A 25912-nucleotide genomic window follows, 5' to 3' on the forward strand; every position below is an offset into this window, starting at 1 on the left:
AAACTCTTAAAAACCCTTAAAATCGCAACCTAACACGTAATTTCTAGTATATGACTATGATTTTCAATTCTAACCACTTCAACACAATAATATATATCAAATAGTGCTGTGTGGCAAGTTTCGTGCAAAACAAACCAAGTTTCAGCTATTTTATGCGCAAAATTGCCAAAAACGCATAAAAACCCGTAAAATCGCAACTTAACACGTAATTTCAAACTTATGACTATGATTTTTAATTCTAAACACTTCAACAAAATAATATATACAAATTAGTGTTGTGTGCCAAGTTTCGTGCAAAAGAAACCAAGTTACTTTATGCGCAAAAAGGCCAAAAAAGCTTAAAAACTCTTAAAATTACAACTTAACACATAATTTCTAGTATATGACTATGATTTTCAATTCAAACCACTTCAACACAATGATATATACCATATAGTGTTGTGTGCCAAGTTTCGTGAAAAACAAACAAAGTGTGAGCTACTTTATGCTCAAAAGTGCCAAAAACGCTTAAAAACCCTTAACATCGCAACTTAACACGTAATTTCTTGCATATGACTATAATTTTCAATTCTAACCACTTCAACACAATAATATATACCAAAAAGAGTTTTGTGCCAAGTTTCGCGATAAACAAACCAAGTTTGAGCTACTTTATGCGCAAAAAGGCCAAAAACGCTTAAAAACCCTTAAAATCGCCACTTAACACGTAATTTCTAGCATATGACTATGATTTTCAATTTTAAACACTTCAATACAATAATATATACCACAAAGTGTTGTGTGCCAAGTTTCGTGCAAAAGAAACCAAGTTTGAGCTACTTTATGCGCAAAAAGGCCAAAAAAGCTTAAAAACCCTTAAAATCGCAACTTAACACGTAATTTCTAGTATATGACTATGATTTTCAATTCAAACCACTTCAACACAATGATATATACCAAATAGTGTTGTGTGCCAAGTTTCGTGAAAAACAAACAAAGAGTGAGCTACTTTATGCTCAAAAGTGCCAAAAAACGCTTAAAAACCCTTAAAATCGCAACTTAACACGTAATTTCTAGCATATGACTATGATTTTCAATTCTAACCACTTCAATACAATAATATATACCACAACGTGTTGTGTGCCAAGCTTCGTGCAAAAGAGACCAAGTTTGAGCTACTTTATGCGCAAAAAGGCCAAAAAAGCTTAAAAACCCTTAAAATCGCAACTTAACACGTAATTTCTAGTATATGACTATGATTTTATATTCTAACCACTTCAACACAATAATTTATACCAAATAGTACCTTGTGGAAAGTTTCGTGCAAAACAAACCAAGTTTGAGCTACTTTATGCGCAAAAGGGCAAAAAACGCTTAAAAACCCTTAAAATTGCAATTTAAACGCGTAATTTTTAGCATATGACTATTATTTTTAATTCTAACCACTTCAAAACAATAATATATACCAAATAGCGTTGTGTGAAAAGTTTCGTGCAAAACAAACCTGGTTTGAGCTACTTTATGCGCAAAAGTGCCAAAAATGTTTAAAAACCCTTAAAATCGTAACTTAACACGCAATTCTAGCATATGACTATGATTGTAAATTCTAACGACTTGAAGACAATAATATATACCAAATAGTGTTATGTGCTAAGTTTCATGAAAAAAAAAAACCAAATTTGAGCTACTTTATGCGGAAAAGGGCCAAAAACGCATAAAAACCCTTAAAATCGCATTTTAACACGTAATTTCTAGCATATTAAAAAGATTTTCAATTCGAACCACTTCAACAAAATAATATATATACCAAATTATGATGTGTGCCAAGTTTCGTGCAAAACATACCATGTTTGAGCTACTTTATGCGCGAAAGTGCCAAAAGCGCTTAAAAATCCTTAAAATCGCAACCTAACACGTAATTTCTAGTATACGACTATGATTTTCAATTCTAACCACTTCAACACAATAATATATACCAAAAAGTGTTGTGTGCCAATTTTCGAGAAAAACAAACCAAGTTTTTGCTTCTTTATTCGCAAAAGTGCCAAAAATGCTTAAAAACCCTTAAAATCGCAACTTAACACGTAATTTCTAGTATATGACTATGATTTTCAATTCAAACCACTTCAACACAATGATATATACCAAATAGTGTTGTGTGCCAAGTTTCGTGAAAAACAAACAAAGTGTGAGCTACTATGTGCTCAAAAGTGCCAAAAACGCTTAAAAACCCTTAAAATCGCAACTTAACACGTAATTTCTTGCATATGACTATAATTTTCAATTCTAACCACTTCAATTCAATAATATATGCCAAAAAGAGTTTTGTGCCAAGTTTCGCGCAAAACAAACCAAGTTTGAGCTACTTTATGCGCAAAAGGGCCAAAAACGCTTAAAAAACCCTTAAAATCGCAATTTAACACGTAATTTCTAGCATATGACTATGATTTTCAATTCAAAACACTTCAATACAATAATATATACCACAAAGTGTTGTGTGCCAAGTTTCGTGCAAAAGAAACCAAGTTTTTGCTACTTTTTGAGCAAAAGTGCAAGAAATGCTTAAAAACCGTTAAAATCGCAACTTAACACGTAATTTATAGCATATGACTATGATTTTCAATTCTAACCACTTCAACACAATAATATATACCAAATAGTGTTGTGTGCCATGTTTCGTGCAAAACAAACCATGTTTGAGCTACTTTTATGCGCAAAAGTGCCAAAAACGCTTAAAAACCCATTAAATCACAACTTAACACGTAATTTCTAGCATATGGCTATGATTTAAAGTTCTAACCACTTCAACACAATAATATATAACAGACAGTGTTCTATGCCATGTTTCGTACAAAACAAACCAAGTTTGAGCTATTTTATTCACAAAAGTGCAAAAAATGCTTAAAAAACCATTAAAATCGCAACTTAAATAGTAATTTCCATCGTATGACTATGATTTTCAATTCTAACCAGTTCAACACAATAATATATACAAAATAGTGTTGTGTGCCAAGTTTTGTGCAAAACAAACCAAGTTTGAGCTATTTTATGCCCAAAAGTGCAAAAAAACGCTTAAAAACCCTTTAAATCGCAACATAACACGTAATTTCTAGCATATGACTATTATTTTCAATTATAACCACTTCAACACAATAATACATACCAAAAAGTTTTTGTGTGCTATGTTTCGTGCAAAACAAACCAAATTTGAGCTAGTTTATGCGCAAAAGTGCTAAAAACGCTTTAAAATCCATAAAATCGCAACTTAACAAGTAATTGCTAGCATATGACTATGATTTTCAATTCTATCCACTTTAACACAATTATATATACCAAAAAGTGTTGTGTACCAAGTTTCGTGCAAAACAAACCAAGTTTGAGCTACTTTATGCTCAAAAGTGCCAAAAATGCTAAAAAAAACCCATAAAATCGCAACTTAACACGTAATTTCTAGCATATGACTATGATTTTCAATTCTAACCACTTCAACACAATAATATATACCAAACAGTGTTTTGTGCCATCTTTCATGCAAAAAAAACCAAGTTTGAGTTACTTTATGCGCAAAAGATGCAAAAACGCTTAAAAACCCTTAAAATCGCAACTTAACACGTAATTTCTAAAAAATGACTATGATTTTCAATTCTAACTAGTTCAACAAAATAATATATACCAAATAGTGTTGTGTGCCAAGTTTAATGCAAAACAAACAAAGTTTGAGCTACTTTATGCGCAAAAAGGCCAAAAAAGCTTAAAAACCCTTAAAATCGCAACTTAACACGTAATTTCTATCATATGACTATGATTTTAAATTCTAACCACTTCAACACAATAATATATACCAAATAGTACTGTGTGCAAAGTTTCGTGCAAAACAAACCAAGTTTGAGCTACTTTATGCGCAAAAAGTGCTAAAAATGCTTAAAAACCCTTAAATTCGCAACTTAACACATAATTTCTAGCATATTACTATGACTTGCAATTCTAACCACTTCAACACAATAATATATACCAAATAGTGTTGTGTGCCAAGTTTCGTGCAAAACAAACCAAGTTTGTGTTACTTTATGCGCAAAAGGGCCAAAAACGCTTAAAAACCCTTAAAATCGCAACTTAACGCGTAAGTTTTAGCATATGACTATGATTTTTAATTCTAACCACTTCAAAACAATAATATATACCAAATAGCGTTGTGTGAAAAGTTTCGTGCAAAACAAACCTGGTTTGACCTACTTTATGCGCAAAAGTGCCAAAAATGTTTCAAAACCCTTAAAATCGTAACTTAACACGTAATTCTAGCATATGACTATGATTTTAAATTTTAACAACTTAAAGACAATAATATATATACAAAATAGTGTTATGTGCCAAGTCTCGTGAAAAAAAAAACCAAATTTGAGCTACTTTATGCGCAAAAGGGCCAAAAACGCTTAAAAACCCTTAAAATCGCAACTTAACACGTAATTTCTTGCATATGACTATATTTTTCAATTCTAACCACTTCAACACAATAATATATCCCAAAAAGAGTTTTGTGCCAAGTTTCGCGCAAAACAAACCAAGTTTGAGCTACTTTATGCGCAAAAGGGCCAAAAACGCTTAAAAACCCTTAAAATCGCAACTTAACACGTAATTTCTAGCATATGAATATGATTTTCAATTATAACCACTTCAATACAATAATATATACCACAATGTGTTGTGTGCCAAGTTTCGTGCAAAAGAAACCAAGTTTGAGCTACTTTATGCGAAAAAAGGCCAAAAAAGCTTAAAAACCCTTAAAATCGCAACTTAACACGTAATTTCTATCATATGACTATGATTTTAAATTCTAACCACTTCAACACAATAATATATACCAAATAGTACTGTGTGCAAAGTTTCGTGCAAAACAAACCAAGTTTGAGCTACTTTATGCGCAAAAGTGCCAAAAATGCTTAAAAACCCTTAAAATCGCAACTTAACACATAATTTCTAGCATATTACTATGACTTTCAATTCTAACCACTTCAACACAATAATATATACCAAATAGTGTTGTGTGCCAAGTTTCGTGCAAAACAAACCAAGTTTGAGTTACTTTATGCGCAAAAGGGCCAAAAACGCTTAAAAACCCTAAAAATCGCAACTTAACGCGTAATTTTTAGCTTATGACTATGATTTTTAATTCTAACCACTTCAAAACAATAATATATACCAAATAGCGTTGTGTGAAAAGTTTCGTGCAAAACAAACCTGGTTTGACCTACTTTATGCGCAAAAGTGCCAAAAATGTTTCAAAACCCTTAAAATCGTAACTTAACACGTAATTCTAACATATGACTATGATTTTAAATTCTAACGACTTGAAGACAATAATATATATACAAAATAGTGTTATGTGCCAAGTCTCGTGAAAAAAAAACCAAATTTGAGCTACTTTATGCGCAAAAGGGCCAAAAACGCTTAAAAAACCCTTAAAATCGCAACTTAACACGTAATTTCTAGCATATTACAATGATTTTCAATTCTAACCACTTGAACAAAATAATATATATACCAAATTATGTTGTGTGCCAAGTTTCGTGCAAAACAAACCATGTTTGAGCTACTTTATGCGCGAAAGTGCCAAAAACGCTTAAAAATCCTTAAAATCGCAACCTAACACGTAATTTCTAGTATATGACTATGATTTTCACTTCTAACCACTTCAACACAATAATATATACCAAAAAGTGTTGTGTGCCAATTTTTGAGAAAAACAAACCAAGTTTGAGCTTCTTTATTCACAAAAGTGCCAAAAATGCTTAAAAACCCTTAAAATCGTAACTTAACACGTAATTTCTAGTATATGACTACGATTTTCAATTCAAACCACTTCAATACAATGATATATACCAAATAGTGTTGTGTGCCAAGTTTCGTGAAAAACAAACAAAGTGTGAGCTACTTTGTGCTCAAAAGTGCCAAAAACGCTTAAAAACCCTTAAAATCGCAACTTAACACATAATTTCTAGCATATTACTATGACTTTCAATTCTAACCACTTCAACACAATAATATATACCAAATAGTGTTGTGTGCCAAGTTTCTTGCAAAACAAACCAAGTTTGAGTTACTTTATGCGCAAAAGGGCCAAAAACGCTTAAAAACCCTTAAAATCGCAACTTAACGCGTAATTTTTAGCATATGACTATGATTTTTAATTCTAACCACTTCAAAACAATAATATACATCATATAGCGTTGTGTGAAAAGTTTCGTGCAAAACAAACCTGGTTTGAGCTACTTTATGCGCAAAAGTGCCTAAAATGTTTAATAACCCTTAAAATCGTAACTTAACACGCAATTCTAGCATATGACTATGATTTTAAATTCTAACGACTTGAAGACAATAATATATACCACATAGTGTTATGTGCCAAGTTTCGTGAAAAAAAAAAAAACCAAATTTGAGCTACTTTATGGCAAAAGGGCCAAAAACGCTTAAAAACCCTTAAAATCGCAACTTAACACGTAATTTCTAACATAATACAATGATTTTCAATTCTAACCACTTGAACATAATACCAAATTCTAACCATGTTTGAGCTACTTTATGCGCGAAAGTGCCAAAAACGTTTAAAAATCCTTAAAATCGCAACCTAACACGTAATTTCTAGTATATGACTATGATTTTCACTTCTAACTACTTCAACACAATAATATATACCAAAATGTGTTGTGTGCCAATTTTTGAGAAAAACAAACCAAGTTTGAGCTTCTTTATTCGCAAAAGTGCCAAAAATGCTTAAAAACCCTTAAAATCGCAACTTAACACGTAATTTCTAGTATATGACTATGATTTTCAATTAAAACCACTTCAACACAATGATATATACCAAATAGTGTTGTGTGCCAAGTTTCGTGAAAAACAAACAAAGTGTGAGCTCCTTTGTGCTCAAAAGTGCCAAAAACGCTTAAAAACCCTTAAAATCACAACTTAACACGTAATTTCTAGCATATGACTATGATTTTCAATTCTAACCACTTCAACACAATAATATATACCAAACAGTGTTTTGTGCCATCTTTCATGCAAAAAAACCAAGTTTGAGTTACTTTATGCGCAAAAGATGCAAAAACGCTTAAAAACCCTTAAAATCGCAACTTAACACGTAATTTCTAAAAAATGACTATGATTTTCAATTCTAACTAGTTCAACAAAATAATATATACCAAATAGTGTTGTGTGCCAAGTTTAATGCAAAACAAACAAAGTTTGAGCTACTTTATGCGCAAAAAGGCCAAAAAAGCTTAAAAACCCTTAAAATCGCAACTTAACACGTAATTTCTATCATATGACTATGATTTTAAATTCTAACCACTTCAACACAATAATATATACCAAATAGTACTGTGTGCAAAGTTTCGTGCAAAACAAACCAAGTTTGAGCTACTTTATGCGCAAAAGTGCTAAAAATGCTTAAAAACCCTTAAATTCGCAACTTAACACATAATTTCTAGCATATTACTATGACTTGCAATTCTAACCACTTCAACACAATAATATATACCAAATAGTGTTGTGTGCCAAGTTTCGTGCAAAACAAACCAAGTTTGTGTTACTTTATGCGCAAAAGGGCCAAAAACGCTTAAAAAACCCTTAAAATCGCAACTTAACGCGTAAGTTTTAGCATATGACTATGATTTTTAATTCTAACCACTTCAAAACAATAATATATACCAAATAGCGTTGTGTGAAAAGTTTCGTGCAAAACAAACCTGGTTTGACCTACTTTATGCGCAAAAGTGCCAAAAATGTTTCAAAACCCTTAAAATCGTAACTTAACACGTAATTCTAGCATATGACTATGATTTTAAATTTTAACAACTTAAAGACAATAATATATATACAAAATAGTGTTATGTGCCAAGTCTCGTGAAAAAAAAAACCAAATTTGAGCTACTTTATGCGCAAAAGGGCCAAAAACGCTTAAAAACCCTTAAAATCGCAACTTAACACGTAATTTCTTGCATATGACTATATTTTTCAATTCTAACCACTTCAACACAATAATATATCCCAAAAAGAGTTTTGTGCCAAGTTTCGCGCAAAACAAACCAAGTTTGAGCTACTTTATGCGCAAAAGGGCCAAAAACGCTTAAAAACCCTTAAAATCGCAACTTAACACGTAATTTCTAGCATATGAATATGATTTTCAATTATAACCACTTCAATACAATAATATATACCACAATGTGTTGTGTGCCAAGTTTCGTGCAAAAGAAACCAAGTTTGAGCTACTTTTATGCGAAAAAAAGGCCAAAAAAGCTTAAAAACCCTTAAAATCGCAACTTAACACGTAATTTCTATCATATGACTATGATTTTAAATTCTAACCACTTCAACACAATAATATATACCAAATAGTACTGTGTGCAAAGTTTCGTGCAAAACAAACCAAGTTTGAGCTACTTTATGCGCAAAAGTGCCAAAAATGCTTAAAAACCCTTAAAATCGCAACTTAACACATAATTTCTAGCATATTACTATGACTTTCAATTCTAACCACTTCAACACAATAATATATACCAAATAGTGTTGTGTGCCAAGTTTCGTGCAAAACAAACCAAGTTTGAGTTACTTTATGCGCAAAAGGGCCAAAAACGCTTAAAAACCCTAAAAATCGCAACTTAACGCGTAATTTTTAGCTTATGACTATGATTTTTAATTCTAACCACTTCAAAACAATAATATATACCAAATAGCGTTGTGTGAAAAGTTTCGTGCAAAACAAACCTGGTTTGACCTACTTTATGCGCAAAAGTGCCAAAAATGTTTCAAAACCCTTAAAATCGTAACTTAACACGTAATTCTAACATATGACTATGATTTTAAATTCTAACGACTTGAAGACAATAATATATATACAAAATAGTGTTATGTGCCAAGTCTCGTGAAAAAAAACCAAATTTGAGCTACTTTATGCGCAAAAGGGCCAAAAACGCTTAAAAACCCTTAAAATCGCAACTTAACACGTAATTTCTAGCATATTACAATGATTTTCAATTCTAACCACTTGAACAAAATAATATATATACCAAATTATGTTGTGTGCCAAGTTTCGTGCAAAACAAACCATGTTTGAGCTACTTTATGCGCGAAAGTGCCAAAAACGCTTAAAAATCCTTAAAATCGCAACCTAACACGTAATTTCTAGTATATGACTATGATTTTCACTTCTAACCACTTCAACACAATAATATATACCAAAAAGTGTTGTGTGCCAATTTTTGAGAAAAACAAACCAAGTTTGAGCTTCTTTATTCACAAAAGTGCCAAAAATGCTTAAAAACCCTTAAAATCGTAACTTAACCACGTAATTTCTAGTATATGACTACGATTTTCAATTCAAACCACTTCAATACAATGATATATACCAAATAGTGTTGTGTGCCAAGTTTCGTGAAAAACAAACAAAGTGTGAGCTACTTTGTGCTCAAAAGTGCCAAAAACGCTTAAAAAACCCTTAAAATCGCAACTTAACACATAATTTCTAGCATATTACTATGACTTTCAATTCTAACCACTTCAACACAATAATATATACCAAATAGTGTTGTGTGCCAAGTTTCTTGCAAAACAAACCAAGTTTGAGTTACTTTATGCGCAAAAGGGCCAAAAACGCTTAAAAACCCTTAAAATCGCAACTTAACGCGTAATTTTTAGCATATGACTATGATTTTTAATTCTAACCACTTCAAAACAATAATATACATCATATAGCGTTGTGTGAAAAGTTTCGTGCAAAACAAACCTGGTTTGAGCTACTTTATGCGCAAAAGTGCCTAAAATGTTTAATAACCCTTAAAATCGTAACTTAACACGCAATTCTAGCATATGACTATGATTTTAAATTCTAACGACTTGAAGACAATAATATATACCACATAGTGTTATGTGCCAAGTTTCGTGAAAAAAAAAAAAACCAAATTTGAGCTACTTTATGGCAAAAGGGCCAAAAACGCTTAAAAACCCTTAAAATCGCAACTTAACACGTAATTTCTAACATAATACAATGATTTTCAATTCTAACCACTTGAACATAATACCAAATTCTAACCATGTTTGAGCTACTTTATGCGCGAAAGTGCCAAAAACGTTTAAAAATCCTTAAAATCGCAACCTAACACGTAATTTCTAGTATATGACTATGATTTTCACTTCTAACTACTTCAACACAATAATATATACCAAAATGTGTTGTGTGCCAATTTTTGAGAAAAACAAACCAAGTTTGAGCTTCTTTATTCGCAAAAGTGCCAAAAATGCTTAAAAACCCTTAAAATCGCAACTTAACACGTAATTTCTAGTATATGACTATGATTTTCAATTAAAACCACTTCAACACAATGATATATACCAAATAGTGTTGTGTGCCAAGTTTCGTGAAAAACAAACAAAGTGTGAGCTCCTTTGTGCTCAAAAGTGCCAAAAACGCTTAAAAACCCTTAAAATCACAACTTAACACGTAATTTCTTGCATATGACTATAATTTTCAATTCTAACCACTTCAACACAATAATATATACCAAAAAGAGTTTTGTACCAAGTTTCGCGCAAAACAAACCAAGTTTGAGCTACTTTATGCGCAAAAGGGCCAAAAACTCTTAAAAACCCTTAAAATCGCAACCTAACACGTAATTTCTAGTATATGACTATGATTTTCAATTCTAACCACTTCAACACAATAATATATATCAAATAGTGCTGTGTGGCAAGTTTCGTGCAAAACAAACCAAGTTTCAGCTATTTTATGCGCAAAATTGCCAAAAACGCATAAAAAACCCGTAAAATCGCAACTTAACACGTAATTTCAAACTTATGACTATGATTTTTAATTCTAAACACTTCAACAAAATAATATATACAAATTAGTGTTGTGTGCCAAGTTTCGTGCAAAAGAAACCAAGTTACTTTATGCGCAAAAAGGCCAAAAAAGCTTAAAAACTCTTAAAATTACAACTTAACACATAATTTCTAGTATATGACTATGATTTTCAATTCAAACCACTTCAACACAATGATATATACCATATAGTGTTGTGTGCCAAGTTTCGTGAAAAACAAACAAAGTGTGAGCTACTTTATGCTCAAAAGTGCCAAAAACGCTTAAAAACCCTTAACATCGCAACTTAACACGTAATTTCTTGCATATGACTATAATTTTCAATTCTAACCACTTCAACACAATAATATATACCAAAAAGAGTTTTGTGCCAAGTTTCGCGCAAAACAAACCAAGTTTGAGCTACTTTATGCGCAAAAAGGCCAAAAACGCTTAAAAACCCTTAAAATCGCCACTTAACACGTAATTTCTAGCATATGACTATGATTTTCAATTTTAAACACTTCAATACAATAATATATACCACAAAGTGTTGTGTGCCAAGTTTCGTGCAAAAGAAACCAAGTTTGAGCTACTTTATGCGCAAAAAGGCCAAAAAAGCTTAAAAACCCTTAAAATCGCAACTTAACACGTAATTTCTAGTATATGACTATGATTTTCAATTCAAACCACTTCAACACAATGATATATACCAAATAGTGTTGTGTGCCAAGTTTCGTGAAAAACAAACAAAGAGTGAGCTACTTTATGCTCAAAAGTGCCAAAAACGCTTAAAAACCCTTAAAATCGCAACTTAACACGTAATTTCTAGCATATGACTATGATTTTCAATTCTAACCACTTCAATACAATAATATATACCACAACGTGTTGTGTGCCAAGCTTCGTGCAAAAGAGACCAAGTTTGAGCTACTTTATGCGCAAAAAGGCCAAAAAAGCTTAAAAACCCTTAAAATCGCAACTTAACACGTAATTTCTAGTATATGACTATGATTTTATATTCTAACCACTTCAACACAATAATTTATACCAAATAGTACCTTGTGGAAAGTTTCGTGCAAAACAAACCAAGTTTGAGCTACTTTATGCGCAAAAGGGCCAAAAACGCTTAAAAACCCTTAAAATTGCAATTTAACGCGTAATTTTTAGCATATGACTATTATTTTTAATTCTAACCACTTCAAAACAATAATATATACCAAATAGCGTTGTGTGAAAAGTTTCGTGCAAAACAAACCTGGTTTGAGCTACTTTATGCGCAAAAGTGCCAAAAATGTTTAAAAACCCTTAAAATCGTAACTTAACACGCAATTCTAGCATATGACTATGATTGTAAATTCTAACGACTTGAAGACAATAATATATACCAAATAGTGTTATGTGCTAAGTTTCATGAAAAAAAAAAACCAAATTTGAGCTACTTTATGCGGAAAAGGGCCAAAAACGCATAAAAACCCTTAAAATCGCATTTTAACACGTAATTTCTAGCATATTAAAAAGATTTTCAATTCGAACCACTTCAACAAAATAATATATATACCAAATTATGATGTGTGCCAAGTTTCGTGCAAAACATACCATGTTTGAGCTACTTTATGCGCGAAAGTGCCAAAAGCGCTTAAAAATCCTTAAAATCGCAACCTAACACGTAATTTCTAGTATACGACTATGATTTTCAATTCTAACCACTTCAACACAATAATATATACCAAAAAGTGTTGTGTGCCAATTTTCGAGAAAAACAAACCAAGTTTTTGCTTCTTTATTCGCAAAAGTGCCAAAAATGCTTAAAAACCCTTAAAATCGCAACTTAACACGTAATTTCTAGTATATGACTATGATTTTCAATTCAAACCACTTCAACACAATGATATATACCAAATAGTGTTGTGTGCCAAGTTTCGTGAAAAACAAACAAAGTGTGAGCTACTATGTGCTCAAAAGTGCCAAAAACGCTTAAAAACCCTTAAAATCGCAACTTAACACGTAATTTCTTGCATATGACTATAATTTTCAATTCTAACCACTTCAATTCAATAATATATGCCAAAAAGAGTTTTGTGCCAAGTTTCGCGCAAAACAAACCAAGTTTGAGCTACTTTATGCGCAAAAGGGCCAAAAACGCTTAAAAACCCTTAAAATCGCAATTTAACACGTAATTTCTAGCATATGACTATGATTTTCAATTCAAAACACTTCAATACAATAATATATACCACAAAGTGTTGTGTGCCAAGTTTCGTGCAAAAGAAACCAAGTTTTTGCTACTTTTTGAGCAAAAGTGCAAGAAATGCTTAAAAACCGTTAAAATCGCAACTTAACACGTAATTTATAGCATATGACTATGATTTTCAATTCTAACCACTTCAACACAATAATATATACCAAATAGTGTTGTGTGCCATGTTTCGTGCAAAACAAACCATGTTTGAGCTACTTTTATGCGCAAAAGTGCCAAAAACGCTTAAAAACCCATTAAATCACAACTTAACACGTAATTTCTAGCATATGGCTATGATTTAAAGTTCTAACCACTTCAACACAATAATATATAACAGACAGTGTTCTATGCCATGTTTCGTACAAAACAAACCAAGTTTGAGCTATTTTATTCACAAAAGTGCAAAAAATGCTTAAAAAACCATTAAAATCGCAACTTAAATAGTAATTTCCATCGTATGACTATGATTTTCAATTCTAACCAGTTCAACACAATAATATATACAAAATAGTGTTGTGTGCCAAGTTTTGTGCAAAACAAACCAAGTTTGAGCTATTTTATGCCCAAAAGTGCAAAAAACGCTTAAAAACCCTTTAAATCGCAACATAACACGTAATTTCTAGCATATGACTATTATTTTCAATTATAACCACTTCAACACAATAATACATACCAAAAAGTTTTTGTGTGCTATGTTTCGTGCAAAACAAACCAAATTTGAGCTAGTTTATGCGCAAAAGTGCTAAAAACGCTTTAAAATCCATAAAATCGCAACTTAACAAGTAATTGCTAGCATATGACTATGATTTTCAATTCTATCCACTTTAACACAATAATATATACCAAAAAGTGTTGTGTACCAAGTTTCGTGCAAAACAAACCAAGTTTGAGCTACTTTATGCTCAAAAGTGCCAAAAATGCTAAAAAAAACCCATAAAATCGCAACTTAACACGTAATTTCTAGCATATGACTATGATTTTCAATTCTAACCACTTCAACACAATAATATATACCAAACAGTGTTTTGTGCCATCTTTCATGCAAAAAAACCAAGTTTGAGTTACTTTATGCGCAAAAGATGCAAAAACGCTTAAAAACCCTTAAAATCGCAACTTAACACGTAATTTCTAAAAAATGACTATGATTTTCAATTCTAACTAGTTCAACAAAATAATATATACCAAATAGTGTTGTGTGCCAAGTTTAATGCAAAACAAACAAAGTTTGAGCTACTTTATGCGCAAAAAGGCCAAAAAAGCTTAAAAACCCTTAAAATCGCAACTTAACACGTAATTTCTATCATATGACTATGATTTTAAATTCTAACCACTTCAACACAATAATATATACCAAATAGTACTGTGTGCAAAGTTTCGTGCAAAACAAACCAAGTTTGAGCTACTTTATGCGCAAAAGTGCTAAAAATGCTTAAAAACCCTTAAATTCGCAACTTAACACATAATTTCTAGCATATTACTATGACTTGCAATTCTAACCACTTCAACACAATAATATATACCAAATAGTGTTGTGTGCCAAGTTTCGTGCAAAACAAACCAAGTTTGAGTTACTTTATGCGCAAAAGGGCCAAAAACGCTTAAAAACCCTTAAAATCGCAACTTAACGCGTAATTTTTAGCATATGACTATGATTTTTAATTCTAACCACTTCAAAACAATAATATACATCATATAGCGTTGTGTGAAAAGTTTCGTGCAAAACAAACCTGGTTTGAGCTACTTTATGCGCAAAAGTGCCTAAAATGTTTAATAACCCTTAAAATCGTAACTTAACACGCAATTCTAGCATATGACTATGATTTTAAATTCTAACGACTTGAAGACAATAATATATACCACATAGTGTCATGTGCCATGTTTCGTGAAAAAAAAAAAAAACCAAATTTGGGCTACTTAATGCGCAAAAGGGCCAAAAACGCTTAAAAACCCTTAAAATCGCAACTTAACACGTAATTTCTAACATAATACAATGATTTTCAATTATAACTACTTGAACAAAATGATATACATACCAAATTATGTTGTGTGCCAAGTTTCGTGCAAAACAAACCATGTTTGAGCTACTTTATGCGCTAAAGTGCCAAAAACGTTTAAAAATCCTTAAAATCGCAACCTAACACGTAATTTCTAGTATATGACTATGATTTTCACTTCTAACCCCTTCAACGCAATGATATATACCAAATAGTGTTGTGTGCCAAGTTTTGTGAAAAACAAACAAAGTGTGAGCTACTTTGTGCTCAAAAGTGCCAAAAACGCTTAAAAACCCTTAAAATCGCAACTTAACACGTAATTTCTTGCATATGACTATAATTTTCAATTCTAACCACTTCAACACAATAATATATACCAAAAAGAGTTTTGTACTAAGTTTCGCGCAAAACAAACCAAGTTTGAGCTACTTTATGCGCAAAAGGGCCAAAAACTCTTAAAAACCCTTAAAATCGCAACCTAACACGTAATTTCTAGTATATGACTATGATTTTCAATTCTAACCACTTCAACACAATAATATATATCAAATAGTGCTGTGTGGCAAGTTTCGTGCAAAACAAACCAAGTTTCAGCTATTTTATGCGCAAAATTGCCAAAAACGCTTAAAAACCCGTAAAATCGCAACTTAACACGTAATTTCAAACTTATGACTATGATTTTTAATTCTAAACACTTCAACAAAATAATATATACAAATTAGTGTTGTGTGCCAAGTTTCGTGCAAAAGAAACCAAGTTTGAGCTACTTTATGCGCAAAAAGGCCAAAAAAGCTTAAAAACCCTTAAAATTGCAACTTAACACATAATTTCTAGTATATGACTATGATTTTCAATTCAAACCACTTCAACACAATGATATATACCAAATAGTGTTGTGTGCCAAGTTTCGTGAAAAACAAACAAAGTGTGAGCTACTTTGTGCTCAAAAGTGCCAAAAACGCTTAAAAACCCTTAACATCGCAACTTAACACGTAATTTCTTGCATATGACTATAATTTTCAATTCTAACCACTTCAACACAATAATATATACCAAAAAGAGTTTTGTGCCAAGTTTCGCGCAAAACAAACCAAGTTTGAGCTACTTTATGCGCAAAAAGGCCAAAAACGCTTAAAAACCCTTAAAATCGCCACTTAACACGTAATTTCTAGCATATGACTATGATTTTCAATTTTAACCACTTCAATACAATAATATATACCACAAAGTGTTGTGTGCCAAGTTTCGTGCAAAAGAAACCAAGTTTGAGCTACTTTATGCGCAAAAAGGCCAAAAAAGCTTAAAAACCCTTAAAATCGCAACTTAACACGTAATTTCTAGTATATGACTATGATTTTCAATTCAAACCACTTCAACACAATGATATATACCAAATAGTGTTGTGTGCCAAGTTTCGTGAAAAACAAACAAAGAGTGAGCTACTTTATGCTCAAAAGTGCCAAAAACGCTTAAAAACCCTTAACATCGCAACTTAACACGTAATATCTTGCATATGACTATAATTTTAAATTCTAACCACTTCAACACAATAATATATACCAAATAGAGTTTTGTGCAAAGTTTCGCGCAAAACAAACCAAGTTTGAGCTACTTTATGCGCAAAAAGGCCAAAAACGCTTAAAAACCCTTAAAATCGCAACTTAACACGTAATTTCTAGCATATGACTATGATTTTCAATTCTAACCACTTCAATACAATAATATATACCACAAAGTGTTGTGTGCCAAGCTTCGTGCAAAAGAGACCAAGTTTGAGCTACTTTATGCGCAAAAAGGCCAAAAAAGCTTAAAAACCCTTAAAATCGCAACTTAACACGTAATTTCTAGTATATGACTATGATTATATATTCTAACCACTTCAACACAATAATTTATACCAAATAGTACCTTGTGCAAAGTTTCGTGCAAAACATACCAAGTTTGAGCTACTTTATGCGCAAAACGGCAAAAAACGCTTAAAAACCCTTAAAATTGCAATTTAACGCGTAATTTTTAGCATATAACTATTATTTTTAATTCTAACCACTTCAAAACAATAATATATACCAAATAGCGTTGTGTGAAAAGTTTCGTGCAAAACAAACCTGGTTTGAGCTACTTTATGCGCAAAAGTGCCAAAAATGTTTAAAAACCCTTAAAATCGTAACTTAACACGCAATTCTAGAATATGACTATGATTTTAAATTCTAACGACTTGAAGACAATAATATATACCAAATAGTGTTATGTGCTAAGTTTCATGAAAAAAAAAAACCAAATTTGAGCTACTTTATGCGGAAAAGGGCCAAAAACGCATAAAAACCCTTAAAATCGCATTTTAACACGTAATTTCTAGCATATTAAAAAGATTTTCAATTCTAACCACTTCAACAAAATAATATATATACCAAATTCTGATGTGTGTTAAGTTTCGTGCAAAACATACCATGTTTGAGCTACTTTATGCGCGAAAGTGCCAAAAGCGCTTAAAAATCCTTAAAATCGCAACCTAACACGTAATTTCTAGTATACGACTATGATTTTCAATTCTAACCACTTCAACACAATAATATATACCAAAAAGTGTTGTGTGCCAATTTTCGAGAAAAACAAACCAAGTTTTTGCTTCTTTATTCGCAAAAGTGCCAAAAATGCTTAAAAACCCTTAAAATCGCAACTTAACACGTAATTTCTAGTATATGACTATGATTTTCAATTCAAACCACTTCAACACAATGATATATACCAAATAGTGTTGTGTGCCAAGTTTCGTGAAAAACAAACAAAGTGTGAGCTACTTTGTGCTCAAAAGTGCCAAAAACGCTTAAAAACCCTTAAAATCGCATCTTAACACGTAATTTCTTGCATATGACTATAATTTTCAATTCTAACCACTTCAATTCAATAATATATGCCAAAAAGAGTTTTGTGCCAAGTTTCGCGCAAAACAAACCAAGTTTGAGCTATTTTATGCGCAAAGGTGCCAAATATGCTTAAAAACCCTTAAAATCTCAACTGAACACATAATTTCTAGCATATTACTATGACTTTCAATTCTAACCACTTCAACACAATAACATATACCAAATAGTGTTGTGTGCCAAGTTTTGTGGAAAAAAAACCATGTTTGAGCTTTTTTATGCGCAAAAGTGCCAAAAACGCTTAAAAACCCATTAAATCACAACTTAACACGTAATTTCTAGCATATGACTATGATTTTCAGTTCTAACCACTTCAAATCAATAATATATACCAAATAGTGTTCTACGCCATGTTTCGTGCAAAACAAACCAAGTTTGAGCTATTTTATTCGCAAAAGTGCCAAAAATGCTTAAAAAACCATTAAAATCGCAACTTAACTAGTAATTTCCAGCGTATGAGTATGATTTTCAATTCTAACCACTTCAACACAATAATATATACAAAATAGTATTGTGTGCCAAGTTTTGTGCAAAACAAAACAAGTTTGAGCTACTTTATGTGCAAAAGTGCCAAAAACGCTTAAAAAACCCTTTAAATCGCAACATAACATGTAACTTCTAGCATATGAGTATGATTTTCAATTCTAACCAATTTAACACAATAACATATACCAAAAAGTGTTGTGTGCCATGTTTCGAGAAAAACAAACCAAGTTTGAGCTTCTTTATTCGAGAAAAACAAAAGCAAGGAGCGAGAGTACAGAATGAGTGAATCTCGGTACCTTATGGTCGAGTGTATACAATAACCTCTCACTTTAGCTCGAGCTATTTCATCTATATAGGCTTTTTCGTTTCGCTTCATCCTCCAATTCCCTGTATGTTCAGACTAAACATACCAATAGTCAAAAAATTCATATGGGCTACTGAGGAGTAAGCAATGATCTTCTTAAATCGATCTGTCTTAAAGTGGTCAAGGCAACCTAACACGTAATTTCTAGTATATGACTATGATTTTCAATTTTAACCACTTCAACACAATAATATAGACAAAAAAGTGTTCTTTTCCAATTTTCGAGAAAAACAAACCAAGTTTGAGCTTCTTTATTCCCAAAAGTGCCAAAAATGCTTAAAAACCCTTAAAATCGCAACTTAACACGTAATTTCTAGTATATGACTATGATTTTCAATTCAAACCACTTCAACAAATTGATATATACCAAATAGTGTTTTGTGCAAGGTTTCGTGAAAAACAAACAAAGTGTGAGCTAGTTTGTGCTCAAAAGTGCCAAAAACGCTTAAAAACCCATAAAATCGCAACTTAACACGTAATTTCTTGCATATGACTATAATTTTCAATTCTAACCACTTCAACACAATATTATATACCAAAAAGAGTTTTGTGCCATGTTTCGCACAAAACAAACAAAGTTTGAGCTACTTTATGCGCAAAAGGGCCAAAAACGCTTAAAAACCCTTAAAATCGCAACTTAACACGTAATTTATAGCATATGACTATGATTTTCAATTCTAAACACTTCAACACAATAATATATACCAAATAGTGTTGTGTGCCAAGTTTCGTGCAAAACAAACCATGTTGGAGATGCTTTATGCGCAAAAGTGCCAAAAACGCTTAAAAACCCATTAAATCACAACTTAACACGTAATTTCTAGCATATGACTATGATTTTAAGTTCTAACCACTTCAACACAATAATATATACCAAATAGTGTTCTGTGCCATGTTTCGTGCAAAACAAACCAAGTTTGAGCTACTTTATTCGCAAAAGTGCCAAAAATGCTTAAAAAACCATTAAAATCGCAACTTAACTAGTAATTTCCGGCGTATGACTATGATTTTCAATTCTAACCACTTCAACACAATAATATATACAAAATAGCTTTGTGTGCCAAGTTTTGTGCAAAACAAACCAAGTTTGAGCTACTTTATGCGCAAAAGTGCCAAAAACGATTAAAAACCCTTTAAATCGCAACATAACACGTAACTTTTAGCATATGAGTATGATTTTCAATTCTAACCACTTCAACACAATAATATATACCAAAAAGTGTTGTGTGCCATGTTTCGAGATAAACAAACCAAGTTTGAGCTTCTTTATTCGCAAAAGTGCGAAAAATGCTTAAAAACCCTTAAAATCGCAACTTCACACGTAATTTCTAGAATATGACTATAATTTTCAATGCTAACCACTTCAACACAATAATATATACCAAATAGTATTCTGTGCCATGTTTCGTGCAAAACAAACCAAGTTTTAGCTACTTTATGCTCATAAATTGCAAAAACGCTTAAAAAACTATAAAATCGCAACTTACCACGTATTTTCTAGGATATGAATATGATTTTCAATTCTAACCACTTCAACACAATAATATATATCAAATAGTGCTGTGTGGCAAGTTTCGTGCAAAACAAACCAAGTTTCAGCTATTTTATGCGCAAAATTGCCAAAAACGCTTAAAAACCCATAAAATCGCAACTTAACACGTAATTTCTAACTTATGACTATGATTTTTAATTCTAAACACTTCAACAATATAATATATACAAATTAGTGTTGTGTGCCAAGATTCGTGCAAAACAAACCAAGTTTAAGCTAGTTTATGCTCAAAAGGGCCAGATACGCTTAAAAACTCTTAAAATCGCAACTGAACACGTAATTTCTAACAAATGACTATCATTTTCAATTCTAACCACTTCAAAAAAATAATATATACCAAATAGTGTTGTGTGCCAAGTTTCATGCAAAACAAACCAAGTTTTAGCTACTTTATGCGCAAAAAGGCCAAAAAAGGTTAAAAACCCTTAAAATCGCAACTTAACACGTAATTTCTAGCATATGACTAATTTTAAATTCTAACCACTTAAACACAATAATATATACCAAATAGTACTGTGTGCAAAGTTTCGTGCAAAACAAACCAAGTTTGAGCTACTTTATGCGCAAAAGTGCCAAAAATGCTTAAAAACCCTTAAAATCGCAACTTAACACATAATTTCTAGCATATTACTATGACTTTAAATTCTAACCACTTCAACACAATAATATATACCAAATAGTGTTGTGTGCCAAGTTTCGTGCAAAACAAATCAAGTTTGAGTTACTTTATGCGAAAAAGGGCCAAAAACGCTTAAAAACCCTTAAAATCGCAACTTAACACGTAATTTTTAGCATGTGACTTTGATTTTTAATTCTAACCACTTCAAAACAATAATATATACCAAATAGCGTTGTGTGAAAAGTTTCGTGCAAAACAAACCTGGTTTGAGCTACTTTATGCGCAAAAGTGGCAAAAATGTTTAAAAACCCTTAAAATCGTAACTTAACACGCAATTCTAGCATATGACTATGATTTTAAATTCTAACAACTTGAAGAAAATAATATATACCAAATAGTGTTATGTGCCAAGTTTCGTGAAAAAAAAAAAAACCAAATTTGAGCTACTTTATGTGCAAAAGGGCCAAAAACGCTTAAAAACCCTTAAAATCGCAACTTATCACGTAATTTCTAGCATATTACAACGATTTTCAATTCTAACCACTTGCACAAAATAATATATATACCAAATTATGTTGTGTGCCAAATTTCGTGCAAAACAAACCATGTTTGACCTACTCTATGCGCGAAAGTGCCTAAAACGCTTAAAAACCCTTAAAATACTGACGATGTTGAACATAGTTCATGTAACTATGTGAAACGAACAACTCATATGAAACGAATCCTCATAGTGCTTCTTTTCTTTATTTATAATTGAACAAAAGCAAGGAGCGAGAGTACAGAATGAGTGAATCTCGGTACCTTATGGTCGAGTGTATATAATAACCTCTCACTTTAGCTCGAGCTATTTCATCTAAATAGGCTTTTTCGTTTTGCTTCATCCTCCAATTCCCTGTATATTCAGACTAAACATACCAATAGTCACAAAATTCATATGGGCTACTGAGGAGTAAGCAATGATCTTCTTAAGATCGATCTGTCTTAAAGTGGTCAAGGCAACCTAACACGTAATTTCTAGTATATGACTATGATTTTCAATTCTAACCACTTCAACACAATAATATATACCAAAAAGTGTTGTGTGCCAATTTTCGAGAAAAACAAACCAAGTTTGAGCTTCTTTATTCGCAAAAGTGCCAAAAATGCTTAAAAACCCTTAAAATCGCAACTTAACACGTAATTTCTAGTATATGACTATGATTTTCAATTCAAACCACTTCAACAAATTGACATATACCAAACAGTGTTTTGTGCCAAGTTTCGTGAAAAACAAACAAAGTATGAGCTAGTTTGTGCTCAAAAGTGCCAAAAACGCTTAAAAACCCATAAAATCGCAACTTAACACGTAATTTCTTGCATATGACTATAATTTTCAATTCTAACCACTTCAACACAATATTATATACCAAAAAGAGTTTTGTGCCATGTTTCGTGCAAAACAAACCAAGTTTGAGCTACTTTATGCGCAAAAGGGCCAAAAACGCATAAAAACCCTAAAAATCGCAACTTAACACGTAATTTATAGCATATGACTATGATTTTCAATTCTAACCACTTCAACACAATAATATATACCAAATAGTGTTGTGTGCCAAGTTTCGTGCAAAACAAACCATGTTGGAGATGCTTTATGCGCAAAAGTGCCAAAAACGCTTAAAAACCCATTAAATCACAACTTAACACGTAATTTCTAGCATCTGACTATGATTTTCAGTTCTAACCACTTCAACACAATAATATATACCAAATAGTGTTATGTGCCATGTTTCGTGCAAAACAAACCAAGTTTGAGCTACTTTATTCGCAAAAGTGCCAAAAATGCTTAAAAAACCATTAAAATCGCAACTTAACTAGTAATTTCTAGCGTATGACTATGATTTTCAATTCTAACCACTTCAACACAATAATATATACAAAATAGCTTTGTGTGCTAAGTTTTGTGCAAAACAAACCAAGTTTGAGCTACTTTATGCGCAAAAGTGCCAAAAACGCTTTAAAACCCTTTAAATCGCAACATAACACGTAACTTTTAGCATATGAGTATGATTTTCAATTCTAACCACTTCAACACAATAATATATACCAGAAAGTGTTGTGTGCCATGTTTCGAGATAAACAAACCAAGTTTGAGCTTCTTTATTCGCAAAAGTGCGAAAAATGCTTAAAAACCCTTAAACTCGCAACTTCACACGTAATTTCTAGAATATGACTATAATTTTCAATGCTAACCACTTCAACACAATAATATATACCAAATAGTATTCTGTGCCATGTTTCGTGCAAAACAAACCAAGTTTTAGGTACTTTATGCTCATAAGTTGCAAAAACGCTTAAAAAACTATAAAATCGCAACTTACCATGTATTTTCTAGGATATGAATATGATTTTCAATTCTAACCACTTCAACACAATAATATATATCAAATAGTGCTGTGTTGCAAGTTTCGTGCAAAACAAACCAAGTTTCAGCTATTTTATGCACAAAATTGCCAAAAACGCTTAAAAACCCATAAAATCGCAACTTAACACGTAATTTCTAACTTATGACTATGATTTATAATTCTAAACACTTCAACAAAATAATATATACAAATTAGTGTTGTGTGCCAAGTTTCGTGCAAAACAAACCAAGTTTAAGCTAGTTTATGCTCAAAAGGGCCAGATACGCTTAAAAACCCTTAAAATCGCAATTGAACATGTAATTTCTAACAAATGACTATCATTTTCAATTCTAACCACTTCAAAAAAATAATATATACCAAATAGTGTTGTGTGCCAAGTTTCATGCAAAACAAACCAAGTTTGAGCTACTTTATGCGCAAAAAGGCCAAAAAAGGTTAAAAACCCTTAAAATCGCAACTTAACACGTAATTTCTAGCATATGACTATGATTTTAAATTCTAACCATTTCAACACAATAATATATACCAAATAGTACTGTGTGCAAAGTTTCGTGCAAAACAAACTAAGTTTGAGCAACTTTATGCGCAAAAGTGCCAAAAATGCTTAAAAACCCTTAAAATCGCAACTTAACACATAATTTCTAGCATATTACTATGACTTTCAATTCTAACCACTTCAACACAATAATATATACCAAATAGTGTTGTGTGCCAAGTTTCGTGCAAAACAAACCAAGTTTAAGCTAGTTTATGCTCAAAAGGGCCAGATACGCTTAAAAACTCTTAAAATCGCAACTAAACACGTAATTTCTAACAAATGACTATCATTTTCAATTCTAACCACTTCAAAAAAATAATATATACCAAATAGTGTTGTGTGCCAAGTTTCATGCAATACAAACCAAGTTTGAGCTACTTTATGCGCAAAAAGGCCAAAAAAGGTTAAAAACCCTTAAAATCGAAACTTAACACGTAATTTCTAGCATATGACTATGATTTTAAATTATAACCACTTAAACACAATAATATATTCCAAATAGTACTGTGTGCAAAGTTTCGTGCAAAACAAACCAAGTTTGAGCTACTTTATGCGCAAAAGTGCCAAAAATGCTTAAAAACGCTTAAAATCGCAACTTAACACATAATTTCTAGCATATTACTATGACTTTCAATTCTAACCACTTCAACACAATAATATATACCAAATAGTGTTGTGTGCCAAGTTTCGTGCAAAACAACCAAGTTTGAGTTACTTTATGCGCAAAAGGGCCAAAAACGCTTAAAAATCCTTAAAATCGCAACTTAACACATAATTTTTAGCATGTGACTATGATTTTTAATTCTAACCACTTCAAAACAATAATATATACCAAATAGCGTTGTGTGAAAAGTTTCGTGCAAAACAAACCTGGTTTGAGCTACTTTATGCGCAAAAGTGCCAAAAATGTTTAAAAACCCTTAAAATCGTAACTTAACACGCAATTCTAGTATATGACTATGATTTTAAATTCTAACAACTTGAAGACAATAATATATACCAAATAGTGTTATGTGCCAAGTTTCGTGAAAAAAAAAAAAACCAAATTTGAGCTACTTTATGCGCAAAAGGGCCAAAAACGCTTAAAAAACCCTTAAAATCGCAACTTATCACGTAATTTCTAGCATATTACAACGATTTTCAATTCTAACCACTTCAATAAAATAATATATATACCAAATTATGTTGTGTGGCAAGTTTCGTGCAAAACAAACCATCTTTGAGCTACTCTATGCGCGAAAGTGCCAAAAACGCTTAAAAACCCTTAAAATCGCAACCTAACACGTAATTTCTAGTATATGACTATGATTTTCAATTCTAACCACTTCAACACAATAATATATACCAAAAAGTGTTGTGTGCCAATTTTCGAGAAAAACAAACCAAGTTTGAGCTTCTTTATTCGCAAAAGTGCCAAAAATGCTTAAAAACCCTTAAAATCGCAACTTAACTTGTAATTTCTAGTATATGACTATGATTTTCAATTCAAACCACTTCAACAAAATGATATATACCAAATAGTGTTGTGTGCCAAGTTTCGTGAAAAACAAACGAAGTGTGAGCTACTTTGTGCTCAAAAGTGCCAAAAACGCTTAAAAACCCATAAAATCGCAACTTAACACGTAATTTCTTGCACAAGACTATAATTTTCAATTCTAACCACTTCAACACAATATTATATACCAAAAGGAGTTTTGTGTGAAGTTTCGCGCAAAACAAACCAAGTTTGAGCTACTTTATGCGCAAAAGGGCCAAAAACGCTTAAAAACCCTTAAAATCGCAACTTAACACGTAATTTCTAGCATATGACTATGATTTTCCATTCTAACCACTTCAATACAATAATATATACCACAAAGTGTTGTGTGCCAAGTTTCGTGCAAAAGAAACCAAGTTTGAGCTACGTTTTGAGCAAAAGTGCAAGAAACACTTAAAAACCCTTAAAATCGCAACTTAACACGTAATT

Source organism: Amaranthus tricolor, chromosome 7 (genome assembly GCF_026212465.1).
Source record: "Amaranthus tricolor cultivar Red isolate AtriRed21 chromosome 7, ASM2621246v1, whole genome shotgun sequence".
Classification (NCBI taxonomy): domain Eukaryota; kingdom Viridiplantae; phylum Streptophyta; class Magnoliopsida; order Caryophyllales; family Amaranthaceae; genus Amaranthus; species Amaranthus tricolor.